This window comes from Aquarana catesbeiana, linkage group LG01 (assembly GCF_042186555.1).
Source record: "Aquarana catesbeiana isolate 2022-GZ linkage group LG01, ASM4218655v1, whole genome shotgun sequence".
NCBI classification, from domain to species: Eukaryota; Metazoa; Chordata; class Amphibia; order Anura; family Ranidae; genus Aquarana; species Aquarana catesbeiana.
Genome location: NC_133324.1, coordinates 566856412 through 566877320, shown reverse-complemented (window position 1 = coordinate 566877320; position 20909 = coordinate 566856412).

The window sequence follows — 20909 nt, the reverse complement described above, 5'->3', positions numbered from 1 at the left end:
GCTACAAGTTAGTTTAGTGTGACCTCTGCACAGTGTTCAGCTAAAGCTTCAAGTTAGGGTAGTGCGTCCTCCTCACAGTGTTCAGCTAAAACTACAGGTTAGTGTAGTGAGACCTCTGCACAGTGTTCAGCTAAAACTACAAGTTAATGTAGTGCACAGTGTTCAGCTAAAGCTACAAGTTAGGGTAGTGCATCCTCCTCACAGTGTTCAACTAAAACTACAAGTTATTGTAGTGTGACCTCTGCACAGTGTTCAGCTAAAGCTACAAGTTAGGGTAGTGCGTCCTCCTCACAGTGTTCAGCAAAAACTACAAGTTATTGTAGTGTGACCTCTGCACAGTGTTCAGCTAAAGCTACAAGTTAGGGTAGTGCGTCCTCCTCACAATGTTCAGCTAAAACTACAAGTTATTGTAGTGCGACCTCTGCACAGTGTTCAGCTAAAGCTACAAGTTAGTTTAGTGTGACCTCTGCACAGTGTTCAGCTAAAGCTACAAGTTAGGGTAGTGCGTCCTCCTGACAGTGTTCAGCTAAAACTACAGGTTAGTGTAGTGAGACCTCTGCACAGTGTTCAGCTAAAACTACAAGTTAGTGTAGTGCACAGTGTTCAGCTAAAGCTACAAGTTAGGGTAGTGCGTCCTCCTCACAGTGTTCAGCTAAAGCTACAAGTTAGTTTAGTGTGACCTCTGCACAGTGTTCAGCTAAAGCTACAAGTTAGGGTAGTGCGTCCTCCTCACAGTGTTCAACTAAAACTACAAGTTATTGTAGTGCGACCTCTGCACAGTGTTCAGCTAAAGCTACAAGTTAGTGTAGTGCGTCCTCCTCACAGTGTTCAGCTAAAACTACAAGTTAGTGTAGTTTTAGCACTCTGCACAGTGTTCAGCTTAAGCTACAAGTTAGTGTAGTGCGTCCTCCTCACCGTGTTCAGCTAAAGCTACAAGTTAGTTTAGTGTGACCTCTGCACAGTGTTCAGCTAAAGCTACAAGTTAGGGTAGTGCGTCCTCCTCACAGTGTTCAGCTAAAGCTACAAGTTGGTGTAGTGTGTCCTCCTCACAGTGTTCAGCGAAAACTACAAGTTAGTGTAGTGCGACCTCTGCACAGTGTTCAGCTAAAGCTACAAGTTAGTGTAGTGCGTCCTCCTCACAGTGTTCAGCTAAACCTACAAGTTATTTTTTTGCGAGCTCTGCACAGTGTTCAGCTAAAGCTACCTGTAGAAGGTTGGTGGTGTTTTCCTGATCCTATCACTACCGCAGGCAGCTAAATAAGCTACAAGTTAGTTTTTGGCGAGCTCTGCACAGTGTTCAGCTAAAGCTACCTGTAGAAGGTTGGTGGTGTTTTCCTGATCCTATTACTACCGCAGGCAGCTAAATAAGCTACAAGTTAGTGTAGTGCGAGCTCTGCACAGTGTTCACCTAAAGCTACCTGTAGAAGGTTGGTGGTGTTTTCCTGATCCTATCACTACCGCAGGCAGCTAAATAAGCTACAAGTTAGTTTTTGGCGAGCTCTGCACAGTGTTCAGCTAAAGCTACCTGTAGAAGGTTGGTGGTGTTTTCCTGATCCTATTACTACCGCAGGCAGCTAAATAAGCTACAAGTTAGTGTAGTGCGAGCTCTGCACAGTGTTCAGCTAAAGCTACCTGTAGAAGGTTGGTGGTGTTTTCCTGATCCTATCACTACCGTAGGCAGCTAGATAAGCTACAAGTTATTTTTTGGCGAGCTCTGCACAGTGTTCACCTAAAGCTACCTGTAGAAGGTTGGTGGTGTTTTCCTGATCCTATCACTACCGCAGGCAGCTAAATAAGCTACAAGTTAGTTTTTGGCGAGCTCTGCACAGTGTTCAGCTAAAGCTACCTGTAGAAGGTTGGTGGTGTTTTCCTGATCCTATTACTACCGCAGGCAGCTAAATAAGCTACAAGTTAGTGTAGTGCGAGCTCTGCACAGTCTTCAGCTAAAGCTACCTGTAGAAGGTTGGTGGTGTTTTCCTGATCCTATTACTACCGCAGGCAGCTAAATAAGCTACAAGTTAGTGTAGCGCGAGCTCTGCACAGTGTTCAGCTAAAGCTACCTGTAGAAGGTTGGTGGTGTTTTCCTGATCCTATCACTACCGCAGGCAGCTAAATAAGCTACAAGTTATTTTTTGGCGAGCTCTGCACAGTGTTCACCTAAAGCTACCTGTAGAAGGTTGGTGGTGTTTTCCTGATCCTATCACTACCGCAGGCAGCTAAATAAGCTACAAGTTAGTTTTTGGCGAGCTCTGCACAGTGTTCACCTAAAGCTACCTGTAGAAGGTTGGTGGTGTTCTCATACTACAGGCAGGCAGTTGATTTTGCTAGCTGCAGTATCAGTACATATGGTCGTGGAGACGGTGCATCCTCATCAGCACGTGGCCGTGGGACATGCTTGGCCTTTTTTTCGGCAGCTGGCCTCGTTGAGCCGCAACATGCGGAAGACTTGGTCGAGTGGATGACCAAGCCGTCCTCATCCTCCTCATCCTCTCTCACCCATGCTCAGGGTACTTTGTCTGGAAAAGCAGCGGCCTCTTCCCTTGGCTCAATGTCATCAGTGACTCCTTCCCTAGCCCCACAATGTCCTCCTGAGGAGTCCCTCGAACTGTTTGACCACAGTGTTGGGTACATGCTCCAGGAGGATTCCCAGCGTTTGGAAGGCTCTGATGATGATACTGAGCTAGATGAAGGCAGTAACGTGAGCACGGACAGAGGGGGTGCCCAAGAAGGACAGCAATCTGGCAGTCATGCTCCCCCTGCTGCAGCATACTGCCAAGTTTGCTCCAGTGATGAGGAGGGAGGGGATAATGAAGTCACTGACTCAACGTTGGGGCCTGATAGGAGGGAGGAGGAGGAGGCACATCACCAACGAGGCAGGATGCCCTCCAGGGGCCAGCCTAAGGGCAGCACACTAACTGCACACACCCCAAAGCTCCGCATGTGCAGGGCGCTGCAGTCTCTGCGTGTTATTCAAAAAGTTCTTTGGTGTGGGCCTTTTTTGAGACGAGTGCATCAGATCGCACCGCTGCTATTTGCAACATATGTCTCAAGCGTATCTCGCGTGGCCAAAACATCTCCCGCTTGAGCACCACATGCTTGACCAGACATATGTTGACCTGCCATGCAGTTCGTTGGCAAGCGTATCTAAAAGACCCACACCAAAGAACAAAGAGGACCTCTCCTTGCTCCTCATCAGCTGACATCTCCAACCCCACTATACCTTCAGTCCTCTCTGAGACCTGCACTGAGAGGAATGAAGGTGTAGAATTAGGTGTGTCACAGCCAAGTACTTGTGGGCAATCTACTTTCGGTACACAGACGTCAGATTGTACCAGGCAAATTTCCCTGCCCCAGCTGCTGCACCACCAAAAGAAGTTCGCTCCCAGCCATCCACATGCCCAGCGGTTGAATGCTAGCTTGGAAAAATTGCTAGCACTTCAACTGCTGCCTTTTCAGTTGGTAGACTCTGCCCCCTTCCGTGAGTTTGTGGAATGTGCGGTTCCTCAATGGCAGGTACCCAAACACCACTTTCTTTCTCAAACATCACGGGACACAGAGCCACAGTAATAACTGATGGGTTATGTAGGTACCATTAGGTATTGGACACTGGTCACACCCTAAGCAGGAAGTTCAACCCCCTATATAATCCCTCCCCTTCCAGGGATACCTCAGTTTTTACGCCAGTGTCTTAGGTGTTGGACGTGTAAAGATGTCCTGTGCTGAAGCTCCAAAGGGAATATCCTGATATCCTATACTGGGGCAAGCCAGGTGAATTGGATCCATTCAAAGTGTCCTTTCATGGCCGAATTGGATGGTACCTGGGCCTCGTGTCCGAAGAAACGAGGTTTTACCTGTAACGCTTCTCTTTTTCGAGAGCTGGATCCCGCAGATCAGAAAATGGCTTTAAATCTCCTAATTTCTGGCTGGGTGCTTTATAGGGCCAGAACTGCAGGATCCCCCTATTTGTAGGGGGCCCCAGTCTCCGACTTTTTTTTAAACAGAGCCCACCGTGAGAGGTGAAGATTGGGTCTGTATAAACAGAACCCTGCGGCTAGATAAGGTAAGAGGAGATTCCACAGAATTTTGAATTCTAGTACATTTTCTCCTTTAAGGTAAATGCATGCTATGCCTATTGTGACCACCGGGGGCTGCCAAGAGCACATACCTTCTCATGCTGATCTGTCTCAGCGTTCAACGCTGCACAGCTCCTCCGGCCGGCTCCAGGTAAGATGTGATGGGGGGGGTTTTCCTCTGGGATATTCCCCCCAGGCTAGGGGGAGGCTACAGATAGGCTGTAAGGCGGTTTTAAACCGCACTGTCGGCGCGGCTGCTGCCGCCGCCAGGCCGCCATTGCACCCACAGGCCCCATCACTGCCGGCCTCCTCCTTCTTCCTCCACCCCCAGCCTTCCTCCAGGCTTGTCCTGGAAGGGTCGGCTCGCGCGGGAAGCGCTCGCTTTCTAAAACGAAGGGGGGGGGGCGTTGCGTCAGCATGCTCAGACGCCCACATTGCCAGAAGCATGGCAATTTAAAGCACACTTTACAGGTGTTCTGAGACTTTGGAGGGACACAGAGCTGACGGTCGCATGTAAGGTGGGACACAGGTATTCTCCTAGGCTGCATTTACTAAGGGAACACCAGACTGGGCATTTGGTAGCAAGGCTTGCCGGACTACATCGCTTAGCAGTCAGTGTTCATTTTTGGATACCTCACACCTTGTTGCTTTGCACTATGGGTAGAAGAGGTTCAAGTACCCCCAGAACAAGAGACACTAGGGAATCTCGTTCAGGTTCTGAGGACCCCCTGTCTGCTGCATCCTCCCCCTCTGAGGGGTCAGGGACGGCTGGTCAGGGAGAGCCGTTGGGGTCAGGGGCTGTACCTGCTTCTGGCGCTTCAGCCCCTGTATACATTACACAGGAGGTTTTTTCCTCAACCATTACTGGGTTAGAGGAAAGATTAATGGCCATGATTACTTCTTCACTCAGTGGAAAGAAACGTACTAGGCCTTCCTCCGTTTCCCAAGACCCTCAGGTAGAGGAGCTCTGGGATAAAGGAGACGAATCCCTTTCAGAGGATCAGGATAGGACGGATGATTCCTCTTCGGAGGAATCAGGTGGAGAGGGACCCTCTTCGGCTTCCCAAGAGGAGAAAGTCTTAGTACAGATCCTTACTGGATTGGTCCGCTCCACATTTAAGTTGCCCGTACCTGAAGCTGTTAAGGAATCCTCTTCTTTGGGGTCGCTGAAACCCTCTCAAACAGCACATGCTTTTCCTGTTCATAATTTACTTGAAAAGCTCCTTTATTCTGAGTGGGATCACCCAGATAAGCGATTTCTTCCCCCAAAATGTTTTCAACACTTTATCCTATGGAAGAAAAATTTATTAAGATGTGGGGAATGCCGGCCATTGATGCGGCCATTTCCTCTGTAAATAGTAGTCTGACTTGTCCTGTAGACAACGCTCAGATGCTCAGGGATCCTGTGGATAAAAAGATGGAATCCTTATTAAAGGATGTTTTTTCCTTAGCAGGATCAGTGGCCCAACCTGCAGTAGCAGCGATTGGAGTCTGTCAATACTTAAGAGAGCATGTTAAGCAGGTCATCAAAGTTTTACCTGAACAACAGGCACAGGGGTTTGCTAACCTTCCAGTGGCCTTATGTTATGTTGTTGACGCCATCAGAGATTCTATCATGCAAACCTCTCGCCTTTCACTTGGGTTGGTGCATATGCGTAGAATCTTATGGTTGAAAAATTGGTCAGCCGAAGCACCATGTAAGAAGCTCTTGGCTGGGTTTCCTTTTCGTGGTGCAAGGTTGTTTGGAGAAGACTCGGATAACTATATCAAGAGAATCTCTTGTGGGAAAATCACTCTCTTTACCTGTTAAGAAGAAGAGTAGGCGTCCCTCTTTCAAACTGACTTTTTCCCCAGCGCCAGGGGCATCAGCCTCCAGGCAGTCACGACGGCCTCCTCCATCTGGGGCAAGAAACAAGAGTCAACCCCAGGGACAAAAGAAGTCCTGGGGGAAGAAGTCTTCTAGACAAGACACTAAGGCCTCTTCATGAAGGGGCGCCCCCGCTTGCTCGATTGGGGGGAAGACTGCTACAGTTCTCAAGGCTCTGGCAGGAGGACTTCCAGGACAGATGGGTAATCTCCACGGTAACCTTAGGGTACAGGCTGGAGTTCCAAGAATTTCCCTCTCCTCGTTTCCTCAGATCAAGTGTTCCCAGAGACCCAGAGAAGAAGCCGTCGCTCCTTCTAGCGTTAGAGCGACTTTTGTCGCAAGAGGTCATTATGGTGGTTCCCACAAAGGATCAAGGATTGGGCTTCTATTCCAACCTTTTTTATGGTCCAAAAACCGAATGGGGATGTCAGACCCTCCGCATGGAATCAATTCGGATAGTAGTCTCCATCCTGCAGGGAGGAGAACTTTTGGCATCGATAGACATCAGAGATGCATACCTACATGTGCCCATTTTTCCTGCTCATCAGAAGTTTCTGCGCTTCGAGATAGGAGGGCGCCATTTCCAGTTCGTGGCTCTGCCTTTCGGGATAGCCACTGCACCTCGAGTGTTCACGAAGATCTTGACTCCTCCTATGGCTAGATTAAGGGCTCAGGGTATAACTGTCATAGCATACCTAGACGACCTGCTCTTGATAGACCGGTCAGTAGCTTCCTTGAACGGGAACTTGAGTATCTGGAACATCTAGGTTGGATCCTCAACCTAGAAAAATCTTTCCTAAAACCAGTAAGAAGACTGGAGTATTTGGGTCTGATCATAGATACAAGCCAGTAGAAAGTATTTTTTCCTCAGGCAAAGATCACTGCTTTAAGGGAGCTGATTCTGACAGTCAGGACCAAGAAGGGTCCTTCTGTCCGCCTTTGTATGAGGCTGCTGGGGAAGATGGTGTCTTCATTCGAAGCAGTTCCCTATGCTCAGTTCCATTGAAGACTACTGCAACACAGTATTCTGTCGGCCTGGAAGGTTCAGGCATTAGACTTTCCGATGCACCTATCGCATGCGGTGCGTCAGAGCCTCAATTGGTGGCTCATAACCGAAAACCTGCAGAAGGGGAAATCCTTTATACCGGTTACCTGGACGGTGGTAACAACAGATGCAAGTCTGTCAGGTTGGGGAGCAGTTCTGGAACAGTCTGCGATCCAGGGGCTATGTTCCAAGACCGAGAGGACCTTACCCATCAACATTCTGGAGATCCAGGCGGTATACCTAGCCCTAAAAGCCTGGACTATCAGGCTACAGGGTTGCCTGGTCAGGATCCAGTCCGACAATGCCACAGCAGTGGCTTATGTCAATCATCAGGGAGGCACCCGGAGCCAAGCTGCTCAAAAGGAGGTGAACCAGATCTTAGTCTGGGCAGAGATGCATGTGCCATGCATATCGTCAGTTTTCATTCCAGGGATAGAGAACTGGCAGGCGGACTATCTAAGTCGCCAGCAGTTACTCCCAGGGGAAAAGTCTCTGCACCCCGATGTCTTTTGGGCCGTATGCCAAAGAAGGGGGGTCCCAGATGTAGATCTCTTTGCATCCCGATTCAAAAAAAAGATAGACAGATTTGTGGCAAGGACGAGGGATCCTCTTGCATGCGGGACGGATGCGTTGGTGATTCCGTGGCATCGGTTCTCACTGATCTATGCATTCCCGCCTATTCTGCTACTGCCACGACTCCTTCGCAGGATCAGGCAGGAAAGGAAGTCAGTACTTCTGGTGGTCCCCGCTTGTCCCAGAAGGACTTGGTATGCAGAAATAGTAAGGATGACGGTGGGTTCCCCGTGCACCCTACCGGTACGCCCAGACCTGTTATCTCAAGGTCCAGTGTTCCATCCTGCCTTACAAACGCTAAATTTGACGGTTTGGCTATTGAGACCCACGTTCTGAAGAGTTGTGGTCTTTCAGGTCCTGTCATATCTACCTTGATCAATGCAAGGAAGCCAGCTTCCAGAATGATTTATCATAGAGTCTGGAAAGCTTATGTATCCTGGTGTGAATCCAGGGGTTGACATCCCATAAAATATGTCATAGGTAGAATTCTTGATTTTCTAAAATTAGGATTAGAGATGAAGCTGGCCTTGAGTACCATCAAGGGCCAGGTCTCGGCCTTATCAGTATTGTTTCAAAGGCCACTTGCTTCGCATTCTTTGGTCCGAAGCTTTATGCAGGGGGTGATGCGTCTTAATCCTCCGGTTAAGGCGCCCCTAAACCCCTGGGACTTGAATTTGGTTCTGGCGGTGTTACAGAAACAGCCTTTTGAACCAATACGTCAGATTCCTTTGGTCTTGCTGACAAGGAAACTAATTTTTCTGGTAGCCATCTCTTCTGCTAGAAGAGTATCAGAATTAGCAGCTCTTTCCTGTAAGGAGCCTTATTTGATTGTACACAAGGATAGAGTGGTATTGCGCCCTCATCCTAGTTTTTTACCGAAGGTGGTTTCAGATTTTCATCTAAACCAAGACATTGTTCTGCCTTCCTTTTTTCCAGATCCCTGTTCTCTGGAAGAGAGGTCACTACATTCTTTGGATGTAGTAAAAGCAGTCAAGACCTATCTGGAACCAACTGCTCAGATTCGCAAAACGGATGTTTTGTTCGTGCTGCCAGAGGGTCCCAATAGAGGACAGGCAGCGTCAAAAGCTACCATTTCTAAATGGATTCGACAATTGATTATTCAAGCTTACGGTTTGAAACAGAAGATTCCTCCGTTTCAGATCAAGGCACATTCCACAAGGGCTATTAGTGCTTCTTGGGCAGTGCATCACCAGGCCTCTATGGCTCAGATCTGCAAGGCCGCAACCTGGTCTTCAGTCCATACATTCATCAGATTCTATCAGGTGGATATGAGAAGGCATGAGGATATCACCTTTGGGCGTAGTGTGCTGCAGACAGCGGTACAGGGTCCTCAGGTCTGATTGCACCCTACTTGGTTGTGATTCCCCCCTCAGTTGGCATTGCTTTGGGACATCCCATCAGTTATTACTGTGGCTCTGTGTCCCGTGATGTTCGAGAAAGAAAATAGGATTTTTTATAACAGCTTACCTGTAAAATCCTTTTCTTTCGATGGACATCACGGGACACAGAGGTCCCGCCCCTCTTCTAATACACTTATATTGCTTTGCTACAAAACTGAGGTATCCCTGGAAGGGGAGGGATTATATAGGGGGTTGAACTTCCTGCTTAGGGTGTGACCAGTGTCCAATACCTAATGGTACCTACATAACCCATCAGTTATTACTGTGGCTCTGTGTCCCGTGATGTCCATCGAAAGAAAAGGATTTTACAGGTAAGCTGTTGTTAAAAATCCTATTTTTTTCTCACGGAAGGCGATTCCAGCTCTCTACCGGCATGTGGAAGGCAATGTCCATGCCTCGCTGGACAGGGGGGTCAGCGGTAAGGTGCATATTATTACCGCTGACTCATGGTCCAGCAGGCATGGACAGGGACGTTACCTAAGTTTCACGGCGCATTGGGTGACTCTGCTGGCAGCTGGGAAGGATGCAGGACAAGGTGCAGTAGTGTTGGAGGTTGTTCCACCACCACGCTTCCAAAATGCCACTACTAATGATTGTGACACACCTCTCTCCTCCACCCCCTCCTCTTCTTCTTCCTCCATGGCCTCTTCCTGTGCTTTGTCCTCAGAACCAGCGGTGCTCCGTAGGCGTTCAAGGGGCTACGCATGTACGCAGGCCAAAAGATTCCATGCGGTGCTTGAGCTGGTGTGCTTGGGGGACAGGAACCACACTGGGGAAGAGGTTCTGTCAGCTCTGCAGGGGCAGGTTCAGAGGTGGTTGACGCCACGCCAACTTAAGGCAGGAATGGTGGTTTGCGACAATGACACCAACCTCCTCTCTGCCCTCTGACAGGGACAAATGACCAATGTGCCCTGTTTGGCTCACGTTCTTAACTGGGTGGTGCAGCGGTTCTTGGGCAGGTACCCGGGCTTACAGGATGTCCTGAGGCAGGCCAGGAAAGTCTGTGTGCATTTCCGCCGGTCATATAATGCCAGTGCTCGGCTGGTGGACCTCCAAAATGAGTTTAACCTGCCCAAGAACCGCCTAATCTGTGACATGCCCACCAGGTGGAACTCAACGTTGGCCATGCTGCAGCGGCTGCACACGCAGCAGAGGGCCATCAATGAGTACCTGTGCGACTATGGCACCAGGACAGGGTCAGGGGAGCTTGTTTTTTTTTCCCCACGCCAGTGGACCATGATCAGGGATGCATGCACTGTCCTGTCACCATTTGAGGAGGCCACGAGGATGGTGAGCAGTGGCAGTGCGTGCATCAGTGACACTGTCCCCCTTGTCCACCTGTTGGAGCACACGCTGCGTGGAATAATGGACAGGGCACTTGAGGCAGAACAGAGGCAGGAAGAGGAGGACTTCCTTAGCTCTCAAGCCCCCTTTATCGAGACAGTGTTCCTGCGTGCCCGCCGATCACACAGGAAGAGGACGAGGAGGAGGAGGATTGTGTCAGTATGGAGGTGGAGCCTGGTACTCAGCATCAGCAGCAGTCTTTAAGGGATCAGTCCCAAGAAACACATGGACTTGTACGTGGCTGGGAGAAGGTGGCTGCGGACCATGTCATCCTTAGTGACCCAGAGGACTCCGGACCGAATGCTTCAGCAAACCTACGCTGCATGGCCTCCCTGATCCTGCAAAGCCTGGGTAAGGATCCTCGTATTTGTGGTATCAAGGAGAAGGACCAATACTGGCTGGCAACCCTCCTTGATCCACGTTACAAGGGTAAGGTTGCGGACCTTATCTTGCCATCGCAGAGGGAGCAGAGGATGAAACCTCTTCGGGAGGCCTTGCAGAAAGGTCTGTGCAATGCGTTCCCAGAGACTGGGAGGTTACAAACTCCTGTTTCTGGACAACGTGTTGCTGAGGCTTCGGTCAGTCAAAGCGGTGGAGAAGGTGGCCGTCTGACCGATGCGTTCAGACAATTTTTTAGTCCGCAGCCCCAAGGTATGATCGGTTCCAGCAACCATCGCCAGCGTCTGTTTTACATGGTGCAGGAATACCTAGGGGCAAGATCTGACTTGGACACCTTTCCCACCGAAAATCCTCTGGGTTACTGGGTCTTGAGGATGGATCACTGGCCAGAGCTTGCACAGTATGCAATTGAGCTACTGGCCTGTCCTGCATCCAGCGTTCTTTCGGAACGCACATTCAGTGCTGCTGGAGGCTTTGTAACCGATCACAGGGTGCGTCTGTCTACCGACTCGGTCGATCGACTGACCTTCATAAAAATGAATCAGTCTTGGATCACCACCAGCTACCAAGCACCTGATGCTGATCTAACCGAATAATTTTTTTGAAATCTCAGATCCCTTCAAAGACTGCCTATGCTGATGCTGACTGACTATCCTGAGTAATTATCCTCTTCCTCCTCAATGATCAAGCTGATAGCTTGTAAGAACATTTTTGGTTCTGGACGCCGCCACCAGTGCCTAAGGCCCAATTTTTCAGCCCCTGTTTAACAGGGGCGTGCAATTACAATTTTTGATGCAATACTTTGCAGCAGGGCTCGTTTCTGCATTCCAACTAGATGATCTGTGAGGGGTTGCAGTGTTGTGGCACCAGCACCAGTGCCTAAGGCCCAATTTTTCAGCCCCTGTTCAACAGGGGCATGTAATTACAATTCTTGATCTAATATTTCACAGCAGGGCCCGTTTCTGCGCCCACCAAGAGCGAGTGAGGACTTACAGTGTTGTGGCACCAGCTCCACCACCACCAAAGGCCCAATTTTTCAGCCCCTGTTCAACAGGGGCATGTAATTACAATTCTTGATCTAATATTTCACAGCAGGGCCCATTTCTGCGCCCACCAAGAGCGAGTGAGGACTTACAGTTTTGTGGCACCAGCACCACCACCACCACCAAAGGCCCAATTTTTCAGCCCTTGTTAAACAGGGGCATGTAATTACAATTTTTGATGCAATACTTTGCAGCAGGGCTCGTTCCAGCGTTCCAATTAGAGTATCTGTAAGGGGTTGCAGTGTTGTGGCACCAGCACCAGTGCCGAAGGCCTAATTTTTCAGCCCCTGTTTAACAGGGGCGTTTAATTACAATTTTTGATGCAATACTTTGCAGCAGGGCTCGTTTCTGCGTTCCAGCTAGAGTATCTGTGAGGGGTTGCAGTGTTGTGGCACCAGCACCAGTGCCTAAGGCCCAATTTTTCAGCCCCTGTTCAACAGGGGCATGTAATTACAATTCTTGATCTAATATTTCACAGCAGGGCCCATTTCTGCGCCCACCAAGAGCGAGTGAGGGCTTACAGTGTTGTGGCACCAGCACCACCACCAAAGGCCCAATTTTTCTGCCCTTGTTCAACAGGGGCATGTAATTACAATTCTTGATCTAACATTTCACAGCAGGGCCCGTTTCTGCGCCCACCAAGAGCGAGTGAGGACTTACAGTGTTGTGGCACCAGCACCACCACCACCACCAAAGGCCCAATTTTTCTGCCCCTGTGCAACAGGGGCATGTAATTACAATTCTTGATCTAATATTTCACAGCAGGGCCCTGTGAGGGCTTACAGTGTTGTGGCCACAACAACACCTAAGGCCCAAATTTCTGCTGAGTATATAGGGCAGGCCCCCACTTTCAAATATCCAACTTACAAACGACTCCTACTTGCAAACGGAAGGAGACAACAGGAAGTGAGATGAAATCTACCCCTAGGAAGGGAAATTCTCTCCTGTAAGAGTTAATATGGGAAAACATTTCTCCTTTCCACTGATGCCTTATCACCAATCCTTGTTTCACTAAAAAACCCACACAGGGGTGATAACCCTTCCCTATGTTTTCCAAAAAGCTTAAAAAAGATTTTTTAAACACGTTAAAAATGTACCCGTTCAAAATTACAAACAGATTCTACCTACAGTCCCTGTCTTGTTTGCACCGCCTGTATACTGCTGTTCAGAGTATATAGGGCCTGGTGGCCCCACACCTTTCCTTTTTTTATTTTGGGTGCGGGGTTCCCCTTAATATCCATACAAGACCCAAAGGGCCTGGTAATGGACTGGAGGGTACCCATGCTGTTTGTCTCACTGATTTTCATCCATATTGCCAGGACCCGACATTACATTAAACCCGCAAGCAGTTTTAAATGACTTTTTTTCCTTTAAAATTACACTTTGTGCAGGGACTGTTCTAAGCATGGGAAACACGCGCCACTTTACAGGCATACTATAGACACCCCCCAGGTACGATATTTAAAGGAATATTTCACTTTTTTTTTTTTTACTTTAAGCATCATTAAAATCACTGCTCCTGAAAAAACGGCCGTTTTTAAAAGTTTTTTTTGCATTGATACATGTCCCCTGGGGCAGGACCCGGGTCCCCAAACCCTTTTTAGGACAATACCATGAAAATTAGCCTTTAAAATGAGCACTTCTGATTTCGAATGTTCGAGTCCCATAGACGTCAATGGGGTTCTAACGTTCGTGCGAATTTTCGGTCCGTTCACAGGTTCTGGTGCGAACCGAACCGGGGGGTGTTCGGCTCATCCCTACTCCTGAGGAATAACAGGCCATTCTCAAAATTTTCCTTCTATGATCCTCGTCTCTAAGCGGACTTATCTCCTCCTCCTATTTCCCCAGATATGGTGGGAATTCCGGTTCTGTTTCTTTAATTAGTATTCTATAAATTTTGGATATACTTTTTTTTTTCTTTCTTTGCCACCTCAGTGATTCCATTAGAGACTTAATCCACTTTGTCAGTGTCATTCATGTCCCTTCTTTTCACATCATTTGTAGCTTTCTATGCAAGTTTAAAAAACATTTATTTTCTTTAACCAATACAAAATTTGTCAAACAGATCATCTTTTCTCTTATTCCCCCAATAACCCCCATCCCTTATCCTCCTCCCCCCCCTCCCCCCTCTCCCTCCCCCCCCCCCACCTCCGTGCACACTTGTTTAATGTCGCCCTCTTTAACCAAATCTAATTTTCAAACCCTCAGTAATACTCCATGAATTTTTAAAATCCTTCCAACTTTGCCAGATGTTTTCCCCTACTGTTGCGGCCTCTTCTCCATACCCTCCTTCCTCCATAAATCGAATACCTTCCACTGCATCAACCCACTCCCAAATTGATGGGCATTCTGCCTTTAGCCACTTTTTTGGGATGATCTTTTTAGCCGTGTTCAGCAGGTCTGGTACTAGAGAATTTTTATACTTTTTGACCTCCCCTCCTATTCCATGATGCAAAACTAACCAGGGGTCTGCCTTTACTTCTATCTTTGTTATTTCTTTAACATACCCCAAGATTTTTACCCAATAATTTTTAATTTCAGGGCACTCCCACCATATATGGGCCATATTGCCTATGCCTTTACACCCCCTCCAGCATTCCGATGTTTTGTCCTTTTGGTATTTACAAGCTTTATCTGGGGTGACATACGAGCCCGATAAAATTTTATAATTTATTTCAGCGACATTGGTGTCCATCGACGAACCATGGATCAGTTCCATTACTTTCCTTAACCTATTACTATCTATCTGCAATCCTAATTCTTTTTCCCATTTTGTGATAAATGGTGGTACCTCCCCACTACCCATCGTCAATCCTATTTTATAAATTTTAGATATTATGCCTTTGGTACTATTCGCCAAGCATAGCTTTTCCAGTTCTGATAACTCCTCACCTGACCTTATTGGCTGTGGAAGGCGGTTGACAAAATGGCTTAGCTGAAGGTATCTCCAACGGTCTAACACCCATGTTTGTTTGTTGTGCTCTAATTCGTGAAATGCAACAATCTTCCCTTCTTTTATTATATCTCTCAATAGCACTCTTTCATTTTTTATCCAACCACCACCAATTTCCTTTTTCCCCGGTGCGAAGTAATCATTTTCCCAAAGTGAAATTAAAGGGGAATTATATACCTTGTTTACTTGTTTATATACTGTGTCCCAAGCTCTAAAAACCACTTTTGTCAGTGCATGTGTGTTGCCATCTAATACTCTATAATGTGGGGGGTTCCAAATCATGTGTCCTAAATGTGCCTTACTCAAACTATTTTCTATATTCACCCATCTTTTCTGTTTATTTTCTCTGTTCCATTCTATCGCTCTAGACACCAATATCGCTTTATAATAGCCCTGAATATCTGGCATCGCCAGACCCCCTTTCTTTTTTTCCTGTTTTAAGATATCAAACGACACTCTAGCCCTTCTATTCTTCCAAACTGTTTTCATGATAATTGATTTAAGTTTTCTAAAATAATACTGGGGGATATCTAGTGGGAGCATCTGTAGTTTATAGATAATCTTAGGTAGTAATACCATCTTTATGGCATTTATGCGTCCTAGCCACGAAAATGGTTTATTCATTATCCTTTTACTTTCAGCTTTTATGTCCTCTAGCAATGGAATGAAGTTTGCTTTGTAGATCTTCACCAGTGAGTTTGCCAGCTTTATGCCCAGATATTTTATTTCTTTTTTCCATATAAAATGAAATTCCTTTTTTAGCTTACTTTCCTCCTCCTTACCCAAATTAATATTTAAGATTTCTGATTTTGCCGAGTTTATCTTGAAGTTTGACACTTCCCCATACTGTCTCAGGACTTTAAGTATGTTTGGCATTGTAATTCTCGGATTGGTTATAAAGAGCAGAATATCGTCGGCAAATGCCGCGACCTTATGCTCCTCTTCCCCTACCCTGAAACCCCCAATGTCTGGATCCCCTCTGATCACCGACAGCAGAGGCTCCAGGGAAAGGACGAAGAGCAAAGGGGACAGGGGACACCCCTGTCTCGTCCCATTTTCCATATCAAATTCCTCCGAAAGGGAGCCATTGATTTTTATTGAGGCCGTAGGATGATTATACAAAGCACTTATCCTATTTATCATTTTCGGGCCCACTCCGATGTATTTGAGGGTTTGGAACATGAACCCCCAGTCTACTCTGTCAAATGCTTTTTCGGCATCTATAGACAAGAGTAGACCTGGGGGTCCCTTGTCCCTGATATGTTGCAGCAGAAGGAGCGTTCGCACCCCATTGTCCCTCCCTTCTCTCTTAGGGGTAAACCCCACTTGGTCTAGATGAATCCATTCCCTCGTTCTCTCTTTCAACCGATTTGCTAATACTCTAGCATACAATTTTACATCTGTGTTGATAAGTGATATAGGCCTATAGCTCGAACAGATCGTGGCATTTTTTCCCTCTTTTGGGATAACCGTGATCTCTGCTTTAAGGGCCTCTCTACTTAACTCAAAATCCATGCCTAAACCGTTCATGTATTCGCAAAGTCTAGGAATTAAAATATTTTTAAATTTTTTGTAATAAACATTAGTAAATCCATCTGGACCTGGGCTTTTTCCTATGGCTGATTCGGTTAATGCTCTATTTATCTCATCTACCGTTATTGGGATTTCTAGGTTGTCTTTGTCATTCTCTGTCAACTTAGGGAGGTTAGCTTTAGTTAGAAATTCTGCTGTCTTCTTTTCCTGTACTCCGTCATGCTTTGTATTTTTGCCTACTGAATATAGGTCCTTATAATATTGCCTGAAAGATTCCCCTATTTCTCTCGTTGTATGGACCATGGCTCCTTTGCTATTTTGGATTTTTTCTATATAATTTCTGGCTTTTTTCTTTCTCAAGATTTTAGCCAGAAATCTACTGCTCTTATTTCTTCCTTGATAACTTTCCCTTGCTACCTTATAAAATGCCTTTTTTGTTTCTATATCCATACAATCTTTCAACTCCTCTCTTTTTAGAATTAATTTTTGGTATATTCTCTTATCTTGACCTAGTCCTTTCTTATGCTCCTGCTCCAGATTATATGTCTCTACAGTTAGTTTATTAATTTGCTCTTTTGTTTCCCTTTTCCTTCTGGCTCCCATTTTCATTAATATCCCCCTAATATAAGCCTTATGGGCCTCCCACAGGGAGGACCCTGATATTTCTCCTGTATCGTTTATTTGAAAATAGTGATTAAGTTCCTGTTTAGGGATGAGCCGAACACCCCCCTGTTCGGTTCGCACCAGAACATGCGAACAGGAAAAAAGTTCGCTCGAACACGCGAACACCGTTAAAGTCTATGGGACACGAACATGAATAATCAAAAGTGCTAATTTTAAAGGCTTATATGCAAGTTATTGTCATAAAAAGTGTTTGGGGACCTGGGTCCTGCCCCAGGGGACATGGATCAATGCAAAAAAAAGTTTTAAAAACGGCCGTTTTTTCAGGAGCAGTGATTTTAATAATGCTTAAAGTCAAACAATAAAAGTGTAATATCCCTTTAAATTTCGTACCTGGGGGGTGTCTATAGTATGCCTGTAAAGGGGCGCATGTTTCCTGTGTTTAGAACAGTCTGACAGCAAAATGACATTTGGAAGGAAAAAACACATTTAAAACTACCCGCGGCTATTGCATTGCCGACAATACACATAGAAGTTCATTGATAAAAACGGCATGGGAATTCCCCCCAGGGAAACCCCGAACCAAAATTAAAAAAAAAAAAAAATGACGTGGGGGGGTCCCCCTAAATTCCATACCAGGCCCTTCAGGTCTGGTATGGATATTAAGGGGAACCCCGGCCAAAATTAAAAAAAAAAATGACGTGGGGTTCCCCCTAAATTCCATACCAGACCCTTCAGGTCTGGTATGGATTTTAAGGGGAACCCCGCGCCAAAAAAAAAAAAAAAAAACGGCGTGGGGTTCCCCCAAAAATCCATACCAGACCCTTATCCGAGCACGCAACCTGGCAGGCCGCAGGAAAAGAGGGGGGGACGAGAGTGCGGCCCCCCCCCTCCTGAACCGTACCAGGCCACATCCCCTCAACATTGGGAGGGTGCTTTGGGGTAGCCCCCCAAAACACCTTGTCCCCATGTTGATGAGGACAAGGGCCTCATCCCCACAACCGTGGCCGGTGGTTGTGGGGGTCTGCGGGCGGGGGGCTTATCGGAATCTGGAAGCCCCCTTTAACAAGGGGACCCCCAGATCCCGGCCCCCCCCCTGTGTGAAATGGTAAGGGGGTACTTACCCCTACCATTTCACTAAAAAACTGTCAAAATAGTTAAAAATGACAAGAGACAGTTTTTGACAATTCCTTTATTTAAATGCTTCTTCTATCTTCCTTCATCTTCTTCTTCTTCTGGTTCTTCTGACTCTTCTGGTTCTTCCTCCGGCGTTCTCGTCCAGCATCTTCTCCGCGGCGTCTTCTATCTTCTTCTCCTCGGGCCGCTCCGCACCCATGGCATGAGGGGAGGCTCCCGCTCTTCTCTTCATCTTCTTCTTCATCCTCTTCTCTTCTTCATCTTCTTCATCTTCATCTTCTCTTCTTTTCTTCTGCGGGCCGCTCCGCACCCATGCTGGCATGGAGGGAGGCTCCCGCTGTGTGACGGCGTCTCTTCGTCTGACGGTTCTTAAATAACGGGGGGCGGGGCCACCCGGTGACCCCGCCCCCCTCTGACGCACGGTGACTTGACGGGACTTCCCTGTGACGTCACGGGGAATGCCACAGGGAAGTCCCGTCATGTCCCGTGCGTCAGAGGGGGGCGGGGTCACCGGGTGGCCCCGCCCCCCGTTATTTAAGAACCGTCAGACGAGGAGACGCCGTCACACAGCGGGAGCCTCCCTCCATGCCAGCATGGATGCGGAGCGGCCCGCAGAAGAAAAGAAGAGAAGATGAAGATGAAGAAGATGAAGAAGAGAAGAGGATGAAGAAGAAGATGAAGAGAAGAGCGGGAGCCTCCCCTCATGCCATGGGTGCGGAGCGGCCCGAGGAGAAGAAGATAGAAGACGCCGCGGAGAAGATGCTGGACGAGAACGCCGGAGGAAGAACCAGAAGAGCCAGAAGAACCAGAAGAAGATGAAGGAAGATAGAAGAAGCATTTAAATAAAGGAATTGTCAAAAACTGTCTCTTGTCATTTTTAACTATTTTGACAGTTTTTTAGTGAAATGGTAGGGGTAAGTACCCCCTTACCATTTCACACAGGGGGGGGGCCGGGATCTGGGGGTCCCCTTGTTAAAGGGGGCTTCCAGATTCCGATAAGTCCCCCGCCCGCAGACCCCCACAACCACCGGCCACGGTTGTGGGGATGAGGCCCTTGTCCTCATCAACATGGGGACAAGGTGTTTTGGGGGGCTACCCCAAAGCACCCTCCCAATGTTGAGGGCATGTGGCCTGGTACGGTTCAGGAGGGGGGGGGGCCGCACTCTCGTCCCCCCCTCTTTTCCTGCGGCCTGCCAGGTTGCGTGCTCGGATAAGGGTCTGGTATGGATTTTTGGGGGAACCCCACGCCGTTTTTTTTTTTTTTTTTGGCGCGGGGTTCCCCTTAAAATCCATACCAGACCTGAAGGGTCTGGTATGGAATTTAGGGGGAACCCCACGTCATTTTTTTTTTTTAATTTTGGCCGGGGTTCCCCTTAATATCCATACCAGACCTGAAGGGCCTGGTATGGAATTTAGGGGGACCCCCCCACGTCATTTTTTTTTTTTTTAATTTTGGTTCGGGGTTTCCCTGGGGGGAATTCCCATGCCGTTTTTATCAATGAACTTCTATGTGTATTGTCGGCAATGCAATAGCCGCGGGTAGTTTTAAATGTGTTTTTTCCTTCCAAATGTCATTTTGCTGTCAGACTGTTCTAAACACGGGAAACATGCGCCCCTTTACAGGCATACTATAGACACCCCCCAGGTACGAAATTTAAAGGGATATTACACTTTTATTGTTTGACTTTAAGCATTATTAAAATCACTGCTCCTGAAAAAACGGCCGTTTTTAAAACTTTTTTTTGCATTGATCCATGTCCCCTGGGGCAGGACCCGGGTCCCCAAACACTTTTTATGACAATAACTTGCATATAAGCCTTTAAAATTAGCACTTTTGATTTCTCCCATAGACTTTTAAAGGGTGTTCCGCGGCATTCGAATTTGCCGCGAACACCCCAAATTGTTCGGTGTTCGGCGAACTTGCGAACAGCTAATGTTCGAGTCGAACATGAGTTCGACTCGAACTCGAAGCTCATCCCTATTCCTGTTCTATTACCTTTATATTTATTGCGTCTTGTAAAAGATCTTCCTCTAATCTCCAGCCTACTGGGGTTCTCTCGATTTCTGAGACATACATACCCATCCTAACCGGGGCATGGTCTGACAAAGTAGTAGCCTCTATCTTAGATTCCACCACTCTGTCTAAGAGCGAATGTTCAGTCCATATGTAATCAATCCTAGCCCCCGTCCCATGCACTGGGGAGTAGAATGAGAAATCTTTATTATTTGGGTTCATAATCCTCCATATGTCCACCAATTGACAGGAATGTAACTTTCGTTTCAACTTTCTCAACCTCTCGTTCATTGTCCCCAGTGCACGTGACGTACTATCTACCGCTGGTGCCATACATAAATTGAAATCTCCCATCACAATCAGACCCCCCTCTTTAAACTCCATTAATCTTTCCAGTGTTTTTACCAGGAATCCACTAGCCTCTATATTTGGCGCATATACATTAGCCAGCGTACACTTCCATCCCTCCAGAGAGCCCTTCAGAAAAATATACCTCCCTCCTGGATCTATTAATCTCTCATTTACCTTAAAATTTACCCCATTTGCTATTCCTATTGCCACTCCTCTTCCTCTTGTTGTTATTGAATCCCCATAAAACCAGTTTGGAAAAACTTTTGACCAAAACTTAATCTTTGAATAACACGTTAAGTGGGTTTCTTGGAGGAACACAACCTCAGCTTTGTATCTCTCCAATTCCCCCAAAATCTTGTATCTCTTCGTAGGGTTGTTAAGGCCCTTTACATTATATGTCAAAAAATTCAACTTCCTCATCTCCTCCATATTTTATGTTGGAGCTGCATTACTGAGCTAACACTAGATTTTCCTTTCCCCCCTTTTTTTCTTATCCTTTCTTCTTTCCTTTTCCCTTCCTTGTGCACAGAGTTCC